Below are 12500 nucleotides of genomic sequence, written 5' to 3'. Positions count from 1 at the left end.
AACATAACGGTGTCATGGAGAGGACCATAAATTGCATCCAAATAAAGAAACATACACGCCACAGAAAGTGCCAAAGGACATGGAGTGGCGTGCCCTTGGCTTGCATCTGTTGCACCGGATGCAACAGTGCAAACCGACACGGAGAGGAATCGCTTTTTATTGATTTCTTCCTTGCGACGCCACATACCAGGATGCAAGGCGACGTAACTAACCTTCCTTACGGAGACTCATGCTCGCCATCTTCATCTCACTGCACTCCACGCAAATCGTTAACATTGCCAAGCACATTACACTCCAAGTACACGATCCAGTCACTGTATGCCACTCAAACAACCACGGCACTGATGCTGATACAAGCTGGGCGATAAAAAAAAACGCCACGGAAAACACAATCTCACCACATGATGCTCCGCACTGAGCACGAAGAAAATGAATAAACAGCTAGCAAAATGGGAGTTTGCCTCCGTGGGACTGTTCCGTGTTCCGGAATGCTGTGCCAGTTGCTGGAAGCCACACACCAGAAACAGGAGACAGCAAAAAAAGGAAAAAAAGGAAATTCAGTGATGGCAACCAGCTAGACCGGGAAGCGCCAGCATTACGTTGCAATATTTGCAGAGCAAACGGTGAAGGGATACAGGATGCGCAGGATCCGCTTCCAGGATACAGGAACTGGCTCACGGCGTTCACAAGATCGTTCGCAATCACCGTGGCCACCGCCGCAATCACTTCATGCATCGATACCGGTGCTGAGCAGTAAAGGTGGATGATTCTGGGCGTCAGTTTACAATTCAATCAATGAAACCAGAACACACAATTCCGTTTTTTCGAGGGGTTTCTTCTTCTTATCATAAGAATGACATCGTAATTGTGGGGTTCTCTTTCGTGGTAGCTATTAGACGGAACATGTCGTGTGCTAAACATCCTTGTAACCATTTGTATGCGAAACTCGATGTCATGCTCGTGACTAGTAGCGGAAGGAACGAACGTGTGGGTAATACATGCGCGCGAATCGTTGTGTGATTGAAGGATTCCACAAGGAATCTAAGGGCATGAATGTGCCATGAAGTCCATGCTTATTCTTTAAAAAAAAAGCTGAGCATTATAAGTATATTGGATTAAACAGCTTTAGGGAATAATCCAAGTAAATAAAACACCTTCATGTAAGATCAAACATAACATTTCGAGCATACTTTTCTTTTTTTTTACATCAAACTTATCGAATTACTTATTGTATTGCGCAAATTTAAAAAAATCCTTTACTCTCACTTATTACATCTCGTTGCCTCAGGAATTATCAGAGAACATCTTTAAAAAGGTCACAATTTTTTAAGTACTTTGGCTCACCACGTTTAAAGCTAACCAACCTCACTTGCGAACGCTGTAATTGAATCACGTTCTGTCTCGTTCGACGTTTAATAAATAAAAAAAGTGCTGTTCAAGATGTCACCGATATGCAACACTTGCTGTCTCTGCGCGCAAACATGCAAATTCAATTGCTTCCCTTTAGATTTATTACATTTGACTGTTGGGCGAACAACAATGCGAAAAACAGCAGGAATAATTATGCACCATCGATGTGCCCCCTAAAAATCCTCATTTCCCGCTTCCACCTAAAACTCCAGACCCGTATTGCTCGCGATATGTTTTGTTCTTCCTCTCCACTACACGTACTACGTGCGGTGCTGTGGCTGCTGGCAGCGTAACGCAACGGTAGGAAAGAAAAATCTTTTCTTACGATGATTAAATTATCATACAGATGAGCCATCCCCGGTGCCCGGTGCTCCCGGCAGAACCGGTGAACCGGTATCGCCCCAAAAGATAAGCATCCATAATCCGCAGAATCGAGGAAAGAAAACGCGTCGGCAAAGTGCGGGCAAGGGCTTCAGTATCGCACGGAAAACCTGGAACCGTGGTGAAAACCGGACCCCATGCTGGCCCCTCCCCTGAAACGGAGCAGGCGAGCCAGACAAAATTGCTCAACTTTACCACGGATATCCGCCGTTGCTGGCGAAGTTTCCCAGTGGCTGGGTAGGTGGCCAGGAAGCCCCCGGTGGGGTTCCTTTAATTTTGTTTTAATTTTCTTCTGGCTTACCGCCAGCACCAAAAGCCGGCCGAGCGGACCGCTACTCCTTCCATCCTTCCAGTGCTTCTCATAATAAGACACCAGCTCGTGGCGCAGAAACAGCGAGAACAAAGAAAGCTACGGCTCGCTACTACTACTACTGCGGTGGTTGCTAGGGGGTGCTACTGCGTCTTTACTTGCTCCAAGGATGCTGCTGCTGCTCCTCTGCTGTTCAGCTGCTATTACAAGGCGTTGTATTGAAAGGTGGAAATAATTTTAAACTCCACCACCCTCGGGCACTGCTGAAGCTGCTGATGTTGCCTGCGAGCTACGGCTTAATTTTTATTGAATTAATCAAAAACCTTGCAGTAGAACGAGTACAGACCAGGCAGGAGGCAACGATGGCCAGCGCCGTGGCCGAGGCGTAACCATGCTGGGCCCGCGCACTGTTGTTGCTAGAGCTTGAACGTAGCGGGCGTACATCATAAATCATATTAGTACCAGTTAAGCTGCGTTGTCAAGTGAGTGGGACATGAAAATCCCGCCGAACTTAGTACCGATCAGATTTCATTAGCTTTCGAATGGCTTGGCCGCAGAGCAGAAAGCTACGGCCAAGCGTTAATTACTTGCGCTACAAACAACGTCTCTTGCCTTTTTTGCGATACAACGTGGGAATTATAAGAAGGAAAAGAAATTAAATTTAAGTAAGCTCGAGTGAACTGCTTTAATGTTGATCAAAGACTAGATCAGAACTAAATTTAGTTGGATTGTCCTGCTTCCTATCTCGAGCAGATATTATTAAGATATTGCGTTTTACATCCCAACATAAACGTGTTTCTATCCAAGTCCTTCATCATTTGTTACCTTTGTGACGTTCGTTCATTCCATGGATCTCATCTAACCGAACGGGCCTCTAACATTGCTACCTTCGTATGCCCAACAACTAACGAATGAAATAAATCGCCAAAAAGCGAGCCCAGCGAGTGGTCACGATGGTTGCTTCTGCTGGTGCCGCCCGTTCATCATTACTTCCATCCGATTGCTTCGCAACAATGCCTCCGCCATCGTTGTTTCCGGATCGCTTACCGGTTTCATTTTTATCTTTCTCCCACAATCGCATCACACGCATCATCATCTTAGGAAGGAGTCAAGAATTTACCAGACCAGCCTGGAGACTGGATCCCGAGCTGACCAGCATCAAGAAGCAGCTCAGTTCGGCCGACCAACGCAGCACAGCGCCAAGAAACATAAAAGCGAAACGAAACAAAACGAAACCTATAAAATCCAATCCAATTTACGGTCGATTTCCTTAACACAAGATACTGCGAGGACGAACGGCGAAGGATGCGTTTGCTAGAACATCCCGGGATGCTATAGGTGGGACAAACGCATGCACACATAAACGTATACACACCTGAAACCCGGGTGCTGGCCAACCGAAATCATGGGGAGTCCCCCATCTCACTCGATTGTCACTTGGCCGTTTCCAGCCCAATTCCCACAAACCATTCCCAACGGCATCGGCAAGTCAGCAGGCAGAGCGTGGAAGAGACACCTTAAAACTCAAACCACCAGCAGCAACAACAACGGCCGGCAACGGCTAGCGGCGTGGTGGTCACCTGGGACAAGCGAAGCGAGTCGGAAAGCGACGCCGCTTTCGAAGCGCAAATCCGTAGATCTTTCATTTCCGCCTTGGCCTGTTGGAAATGCGAAATGTCACCGGGAGATTGGAGTCGGTGGGTGTGCCAATCCTTTTCCGGGCCTGTCGGATGTGCCACCATAACACCAGGTTCCGGAGAGCGCCGGAGCGAAGAAGAAAGTCGAGGCTCTTCGTCAATTCTCTCTCATGGCCTCCACCGTAGTGGGAGACATCAATGTGCGCGAACATCATCATCATCATCGCACCGAGGGCCGTTGTCAAGGGAGGCACAACACCCAACATGGCATCCATCTCAACTCGAGACCGCCAGCAGAGCAGGCGATGAGATCCTTTCTGCTGCTGCTCCGTCGCCACCGTCGTCGGGTCGAGATCGCTTTGATGTTTTTTTTTTCTTTCTTCTTGCGGAGGTCGCGGATCATAACTTTTCACTTTCCCTTTTTGGCACGGAGGCGATTCCGGACCGCGACCCTACGCGGCGCGTCATGGACCACTTCCGCAAGCCAATTGGAAGTTCCTGCGTCTGGGATGATTTGAAGTTTTTGTGCCCGCGTGTGCGTGGCCCACTTGGGATCGTCGAGGATTCTTGCTTCCTGTTTTGTCCTGTCCGATAACATTCCGGACTGATTCTCTCCCCCCGGGTTCCTCGTCGGTGGGGTGATGGGTTCACGCTTCACGCTGAGCTGACAGCCACAGCAAATGGCTTGTCATTATCTTGACTTAACGGTTTGACCTACCGAACCGGGTTCCGGGTCCCCTGGCCTGGGCTCTGGGCGAAGGGTGCGAACAGATATCTCATGGTCATGGTGTGTGGGAAGACCGGGCGCGCGACCAGCCGAGAGAGTGCCAAGTCCGACACGTAATTGGATCCATTTTTCATGAAGCGCCAGCGCCATGTTTGTTTCCAGTTAGTTTTGGCTTTTTATTAGTTCGCCCTTCTGATCACACGCCACCTTCCGGCCACGCCAGGGGTACTGCTGTTTCGCCATGTTCACCTTGATGAGCGCTGTTCCTGGTGGTTGGAACCGGTGCCTCCAGTGCCAAGGCCAAAAACACAATTATCCGTCCTACCGGATGCCACAAACAGCGACCACTAGCCCGGTGCCCCTCAGCGAACTGTCTGCGGTCTGCGGAAAGCCCGCCGGGCGCCTGGACTGCCGGAGGTGATGAAACAATTTAGCAAACACAAAGGACACGCCGCACGCCTCCGGTCCGGGCCGGCGTTGTGTGTGGATTACGTCCACAGCAGAATACTACTTTCATCGAGCAAACTAATCGAGTGCTCTTGGCCTCCGGTGAGAGGGCCGACAAATGCCTGAACTCGAGTGCTTCTTGAGCCCGGCTCCCGGTTCTCCAACTCGCCGTTTCGCTGTTGCTCGAACACAAGTCACACAAGGCGCACTGGTGCTCTAGGGCTGGTTTCTTGCGATGGTTCTGGTAGTAGCATTCATTAAAGTTGGTTTTCATTACACGAGAATCGAGACAAATGGGTATTTGCGAGACGTGCCACTGCTGCAACATAGCCACACATACTGACGGTGTTGCTCTGGCAGGGAGATAGTATTTTCTGTTAAATGATTAGGGAGTGCACGGAAACGGAATGATCGAGTGGGGAGCTTAAGGGTTCTTCAAGCTGTGATAGCGAGTCTGGGAGAAAATCTCCATTAGAATGCCAAAGTGGAGCGTCGGTTTTGTACTTCTTTTAATTGAAAATGTTGTCAAGTAGTTTTGTAGTAGTTTTACATTAAAATCTGTTAACTGTTGATTTGGTTGGACAGAGTTATTGAAAACAGGTCTGCAAATTTGTGATTATACACCAAATCTTTCACAACATTCATATTAAATAATTCATTACAGAATTGAAGTCTTCAAATAGCGAATCTCTCTTAGTAGAAAAAAGATAGTTGGACAAGGTAGTTCGATAACCAGGAGACAATTAGTGTCTGTTGATCGCTGACGATGTAACACCGGGATGTAACTAATACGCAGCTAAACTCACACAACGTATAACAAAACTGCTCTTGCATGATTGGACCGAAAAAGGATCTCTGCCAGACCATTAGACATCCAGCTCTCTATTTCTGACTCTCTCTCTACCAGACCGAACATCTGTAACACATCCGAGGCACGGAGTGGTCACCAGAAGCTGAACCATGCTGTAACCGAAAGCCTTGCTGGATTGTTCACAGGATTACGTTCCGCTTTAATCCCTCGCACTAAGCGGTCCGCTTGAGCGCTTTCGCTGCAGCAGTAACGATAACTCCCTCATGGCCTGGGTCACTCCAATCAGCATCATCGAGCGCCCTAGAGAGTGAGAGAGAGAGAGAGAGAGTCTGGGAAAAAGGCTGGCTAGGGGATAACCTTAAATCAACTGGTATTTTATTTTACATATGTCGAACCGTTTGTTAACAAGCAACGCCAACGGGGATAGGTAAGTTCTCCTGCAAACCAACGTGCAGCAATCGTTAGGTCCGACGCTCACACAAACAAAGTCGAGGTAGTTGCCAACTTTGCAGCTAGATTATCGTACAGATCCATCCCCCCATCACACCACCCCCGGTAGGGGTTCGTTATTACAGCAGGATGCCGGCACACATTCCTAGTGCCCAGAGCAGAGCAGGAAACCTAGGATTGACCGGTTGGCCGGCAAGCGACCGGGAACCGAGAAAAGGGAAAATGAATCTAAATTTTCCTACTCTTCAGGACGTTCAGTCCACGGAATCGCAGGGAGGGCAAATCGATGCCTTCAACTGCCCTCCACTACTGGCCCCCGCTGGGCATCCTCTCACAACCTCACTAATCTGATACGGTAAATTATGCCTTGGCCAAGCCGAAGCCGAAACGGGATCGATTTCCCTCGATCAGTGTTAACGTCACTAGAGGGAAAGAGAATTTCCCTTTTCCCATCCATTTTCTCCCCCGATTTGTCTCCTTTTTCTCTCTTTTGTGCTTCAATTTTGTTTTATTTCGAGTGTTTTCCACAGCAACCAGCTGCCCTGGGCGGCAGCATCGACCGTTCTCGAGATCCGATCCGAAAGAGATGAAGCGAAGGAGAAGCTAAAGCTTTTCTGGACCGCGACGACCAACGGGGAGAGATGCTGCTTTCACCGTCCGGTACATCCGTTGTCCCTTTCGGCTTTTGGTTGATGGGTCGTACATTTTCATTTGTGTCCCTACGGTCTTGCCACCGTTCGGTCGGTCGGTCGGTCGGTTGGTTGGTCATCAGCAGCGTTCCAGCAGCCTGGAATGCATCAGGAATCTGTGGCAGAATGAAGCGCCAGCAGCAGCAGGAGAGACGAAAGACAGCTCGGAAAAGGGGACTTTTCTCGAGTTCACTTGACTCCGAAAATATTCCATTTCGTTTCGTTGTGAGAAGGATTCTCGCCGGAACGACGAGGATTGCCGTCTACCAGCATCATCATCATCAGTATCGCCACCCAAATCATCGTCGTCCACAGCACCAAGCACTCCGCAACCGGTCCGTTGTTCGAGATTCGACAGTTAAATGAACAGATTTTAATCTTGGTGTTTGCTGCCATTACCTCTCCCGAGGTCTTCGACGAAAAAAAAACCTTTCCCTTACAACAACGGTGTGGCGATAGCGCACCAACGGTTTGGGGCCCTGGGTGGAAAGGAAAGGGGGAGAAATCCTTCCTCCGCGGAACCAAATCCAACAACTCTCGCTGCACAACGTTCCGGCTCAGAGATCGGTCCCAAAAAAAGAGGACTCACGGACTGCCAGGGTGCTGGTAAAAAAGTCCAAACCTTTTTTGTGCACTCTTTCTCTCCTCGTGGGTCCCTGGAATCACCGGAATGCGGATGCGGAAGATAGAGACAGGGAAATAGATAGCGAGCCGGTGCAGCCAGCCTAGCCAGCCATCCGTCCTGGCCAGCAAGCGAAACGGCGTGGGTTTGTTTTGGCATTTTTGCTCCGTTCCACCGGTTTTAAAAGGGAATGGATCGAGGGACGAACGGACGGATGGATGGACGAAAAAGGATTTAATGGAAAACCCTCGTTTCCCGCGTTTGCGAGTAATTTATTTTCGCCTTCCTAGTTTCCCTCTTTTCCCTCCCAGCGCATAACACAAGAACTTTCCATTGCACCCTCTGGCATACCGGCACGTTTGGGTGGCCAGCAACGCTACTTCATTTGTCCAATTAATGGTCAATGGAATGGATTGTAGGGTTCCGCTTTGCACGGAGATACTCTTCACACCCACTTGACACTTGGCACATTTAACTTCCGTTTCGATTCCGTTTTATCAGTGGCCGATGCGATGGAGGCGCACATTCATTTCCGTTGGGCGAGAGTAATCGACAAACAAGATGGAAAGAAGGATTTACAATAAGTTGCTCCAGGACACTTCCGTCAACTGAATTTCCTGGAAAGGAACTTTTGAATTCTCATAACAGACAATAAAAAAACCTCCCGGCTTCACCAAAATGGCGAAATGGTGTCGCCTGCATTAGTCCGCAGACCCATTTCTGACACCGCTGTCCTGCATAAATGATTGGGTGGCAAACATTCCAACGTGTGGATCTCGAATCTCAAATCTGGACGATAAAACACTTGAACCGGTCCCCGTCGTCGTGTCACGTCCACTACCAGCGCTCGGGCACCAGCTTTCTAGAAGACATCTGACGGGATCCGAATAGTCCGGCGGTATAAATTATTAACGAAAAGTGTTATTACGTGAGAATAGCAAATGGGCCATCGTGGCAACCGGTGCGCAATTCTTCGTCGCTCCGAAAAGAAAGATGCTCGGGATCCAAGGAGGCATCGAAGCTTTTGGGAAAACATGGAAAACAATCCCTGGGTCGGAAAACAGAAGAACGCGGGCGGATTCTTGGAGGACAAAGCATCCCACAAAGATGGCCGACGCTCATGTTCCCTCGATAGTTTTCTATGCATGTTGCAGCTACAGGTTTTCGCCCTTATGGCCAATTATCAAGCCACTTGCGAACGACACGTGCTCGGACCGTCCCGTGCTGCTGCTGCTGCTGCTTTGAGGGCTGCGAAGTGTAAAAAGCCCTTCATCTCAATACTACTCGAAATGAAAATCTCGTTTGCTGCTGCAGCCGCACTTCGGTTCGCATTCGGTGGCGTTTTGTTTGTTTTCCCTGTGCTTCCACGGTTTTTGTCCCTCGGTAGGAAGCTCTTAAAACTCTTTCGAATGCCACAAGAAGAACGAACGGAACAGTGGAACTGCCCTCGATGCAAACGGTAGCCACAAAACTGGAACTTCGGAGGAAGGAAAAAGGCGGATGCCAGAGTGCAATCAAAGCTCGAGCCACCGCAATGGAAGCCGGGCGCGCAATGGTGCTGGACACAAAAAAGGATTTTCTTAAATCATCACAAAGCAGAAGAGAGAGATAGAGACAGAAAAACTAGAGTGCGAAAATAAAGCATTTCCCTTCTTCGCAATTGAGGGGGGAACGTGAGGGCAGGATTTGGTTTCCTCTTTTCTGTTCGTTTTTTTGTTGTTGCTCTCTTTCATTCTTCTCAGTGTGCCGGGTGTGACCGAGTCCAAGGATTTCCGGGATTTCCTCTCTGGGGGTTTCATTGTAGTTCCTCTTCTGCTGCCGTTCTTCGTTTTTCGCTCGTTTTGGTATTCCAGCACTTTGGGTAATGGTGGTACCGTTGTGCCATGGGCGTTGGTTTTCCAACCAGTGAAGGTGCTTTTCATTATTTCAATTTGCCAGTTTTCGGCAAGTGCTGATAGTAATGCGGGATGGTACTGGGCCTAACTGGTTCTCTTTCTGTGCTACAGTTTGCTTGCGCGTGAGCGTGTGCAGAGCAATTGTTTCCGCACATGCTAATGGTCATTTATCACACTCACTTTCAGTTAGAATTTGGCCGATCGTATTTTAGCAGTGTGTGAAAATATAAATTACACAAGAGGTGTGACAAATCTGGAAACATTGCAACTATAGGTCATAGATTAAAGATAGGACTACCGTATGATATCTTCAGTATCATGGATTACCACACGACATGCGTCCAATACAGGTTCCCGGGCATATGACACCGCAATCTGCTGTGGCCAAAGTAACAGACAATCGCGGAGGAAGAGATGTTCCGCATACCAACGACAAGCCAGTTCCCCTGCGGTGGGCGAAGGTGAAGAGCGCGAGGAAGAGGAAAACCCATCTAAAAGAGCCCGGAGCTAAACGTCCAACATAAAAGTAAGGGCAGACATGGGGAATAATGCTCCGTGTAAATATTATGAATAATAAATGGGTTGTTTGCTTACCTGTTTGAATAGGCGCGTGCCCGTGTGGCGATAGAGCGGAAACACTCACAGCGGTAGTAGCTCGCTTCCACCTCCAGCGCCTTCGGTATGAAGAGTGACTCACGTGGTACGAAACTCGACTCGACTGGGACGACACCCTGCCGTTTGCGGTCGGTAATAGTTCATTTGGATAAATACCTTGCCTTTAATGCGGTCTCCGTCCATTGCTTCAAGGAGATGAGCAGCATGGTATGGGACGGTTCTAGATAGAGAACGGCCTGACCCTTAGGCTACGTGCTATTCTCAACCCACAAATGAATTTTCACTAGTAGACTCCACGTGGTTTTTGCTTTCGACAATCATAAACTACACTGATGCTTCTTTCGATGCATTCTTTCGTTCGTTTGGGGTTTTAAACAGCATTCTCATTTATCCACAGTAAAATTTAGATGTTTTCATTACAATTTTCAAGAGAGTTGATAAGATAACGAAAACAAATCGGCAGAGAATTCAATGCCGATTCGATAGGGTGTTATTGATTAAAAATGAATGGATTGAATGAAAAGAAGTGCTTCTTAACACGCTTGATGAGAAATAAAAAGAAAAACGTAGCACTCCTTTTACCGTGAATTTTAATGATATACTATTCAAAATGGTTGTATCGGACACTGGCATAGATTATTTCGCTATACCTTTACTAATACATTAAACATACATTGTTATATCCATTGTATATAGTTATATATTGTATAGTTATTGTTGCGAGCGCGACCACTCGGGCTGGCGGGGCAGCGCGGTGACTAGGTCACCGGCGACGCACCAACCAATCAGCTGACTCGTCAGCACCGGCGCGGCTAGCAACGAGCGCGATGCGCGGTCGTTGGCCGGCCGGAAATTTGGATTTGGGCTGGTGCGCCGGCCGGCGACAATAACAACCGATCGAACGGTCGCCACCGCGCTGCACCGTCAGCACTTGAGGCGCGCGCGGCGCGCGCCATTAAGTAGGTAAAAAGCGGCTAGGTTCTGCCGATCCGGCAAAAAACTTGTATAAAAGAACGCAAATCGCGAAAATAGAGGCTCTCGATATTTGGACTTCAAACCAGAAACACGGCTCACGATTTTTGGCTGTAAGTTCCCCCCAATCCGAAAGGTTCTTGCCACTCGGAGTAACCGCTCCGTCACGCGATCCATCGTCAGGCTCTGGGTTTCCCTCCTGACGGTCTGAAAGCGTACGAATCGGCTAACCGAGAGAACGAAGAGCGCTCCCTACCGCAACCTCCACGATCAGGCTCTGGGTCTCCCTCCTGATCGTCCGAGAGAGCGCCGGGAAGCTCGCCCAAGGCAACCTCGGTTCTTCGACGGGACGCGAGACGCGGAGAAGAAACGGTGACACGCGAGATCACCGGCGACTTACCCTGTTGACAGACTTTTTGTCAAGCAGTCGATTTTTTTCTTTCGAGTACATGCTATCTCTTTCACGCCTACGGTTTGTTTTGATGCTGTCTCACCATTCACTCGATCGCTCACGAGCGCTGCGTGTTCGGACACGGCCCCGTGCGCGTGTGTTTGTGTAAGGGCACGGCGATCGAAAGAGGAAGGTGAAAATTTCTGCTAAGGCCTGGATCCAACATGGCGTCAGTTGAAAACGACGCGCAAGAGGCGGGATGTGCTGCGCTCGTGCATCCGAAAATTGTGAACAAAAAAGCTAGTTTTGCTGTGAATTTGTATCATTCGTTTGTGCTACGGAGCATCTAAACCCGTGGACATTGTTTGTGGGCATGTGCGACAACGGAAAATGGTAAGAAATTGAAAAATATTTTGTTGATCAAATCTGATCATGATCAATCATGTTGTCTTTTTTCGGCAGCATCCTGGCATCAATCAGCGTCGGACAGGCAGCGAAGCAGCGGAGTGTTGTGCGAAGTGTTGTGTTTTGTGATGTGTTTTGCGAGGCAGAGTGTCCGATTCAAAGGTGGAAATAAAGTTGGTGAAAATGAAATTATGCTTTTGCGTGCTTCATATTGATCCGAAATATCTTAGGGGGTGGGGCTACTGGGCACCGGGGTGCGGTAGGATGACACACACACCATCGCAAAAATGCGTCGAAAATGGCACCAATACATGCGCAAAAGCCCTGTAAAAAGCAGCAAGATTTCTACCCTGTTAGCGTCCTGTTAGTCTCTTAACAGGGCAATTTGAGTGGCGGTGGGCGACTTCTGTCACACGGGTGCTCGATTCTTCTTTGCACAAAAAAACTGCTCGATTAACTTGAGAAAGTTAGTCGAACGATCATTTTCCAGCCAACTTTCGGTCAGTGACAGCGGCGACCGTGAAAGGGCGGAGGAAAAGGTGTAGGGGGAGGGGGAGAAAGCGCAAACACGGAACAGTTTCACGGATTTGTGGATTTTATTGAAAAGTTAATTATTTTAACTACCCATCATTGATAAGAACACAATCAAAAACCAATTAAAAATCGTTTAATAGACGCTTCCTTTAACCCAAAGATGGATGAAAATGCAGGTGTAGCTTTCACGCCGAGACGCACTGT

At 48.5% G+C, this 12500-nt stretch overlaps 1 protein-coding gene across 1 annotated transcript in view; it reads left to right on the top strand.

Moving 5' to 3' along the window:
* Nucleotides 1-12337: 12337 nt before the first annotated feature.
* The window catches only part of LOC126574764 (TBC1 domain family member 9), a 5734-nt gene continuing 5571 nt past the window's right edge, over nucleotides 12338-12500 (top strand). Inside the window, exon 1 of the mRNA XM_050235120.1 lies at nucleotides 12338-12500. This exon is cut by the window's right edge and continues 217 nt beyond it. The gene's annotated coding sequence lies outside the window, so the exon portion shown is untranslated.

This window comes from Anopheles aquasalis, chromosome 3 (genome assembly GCF_943734665.1).
Source record: "Anopheles aquasalis chromosome 3, idAnoAquaMG_Q_19, whole genome shotgun sequence".
Classification (NCBI taxonomy): domain Eukaryota; kingdom Metazoa; phylum Arthropoda; class Insecta; order Diptera; family Culicidae; genus Anopheles; species Anopheles aquasalis.
This window is presented reverse-complemented; position numbering and strand designations above follow the sequence as displayed.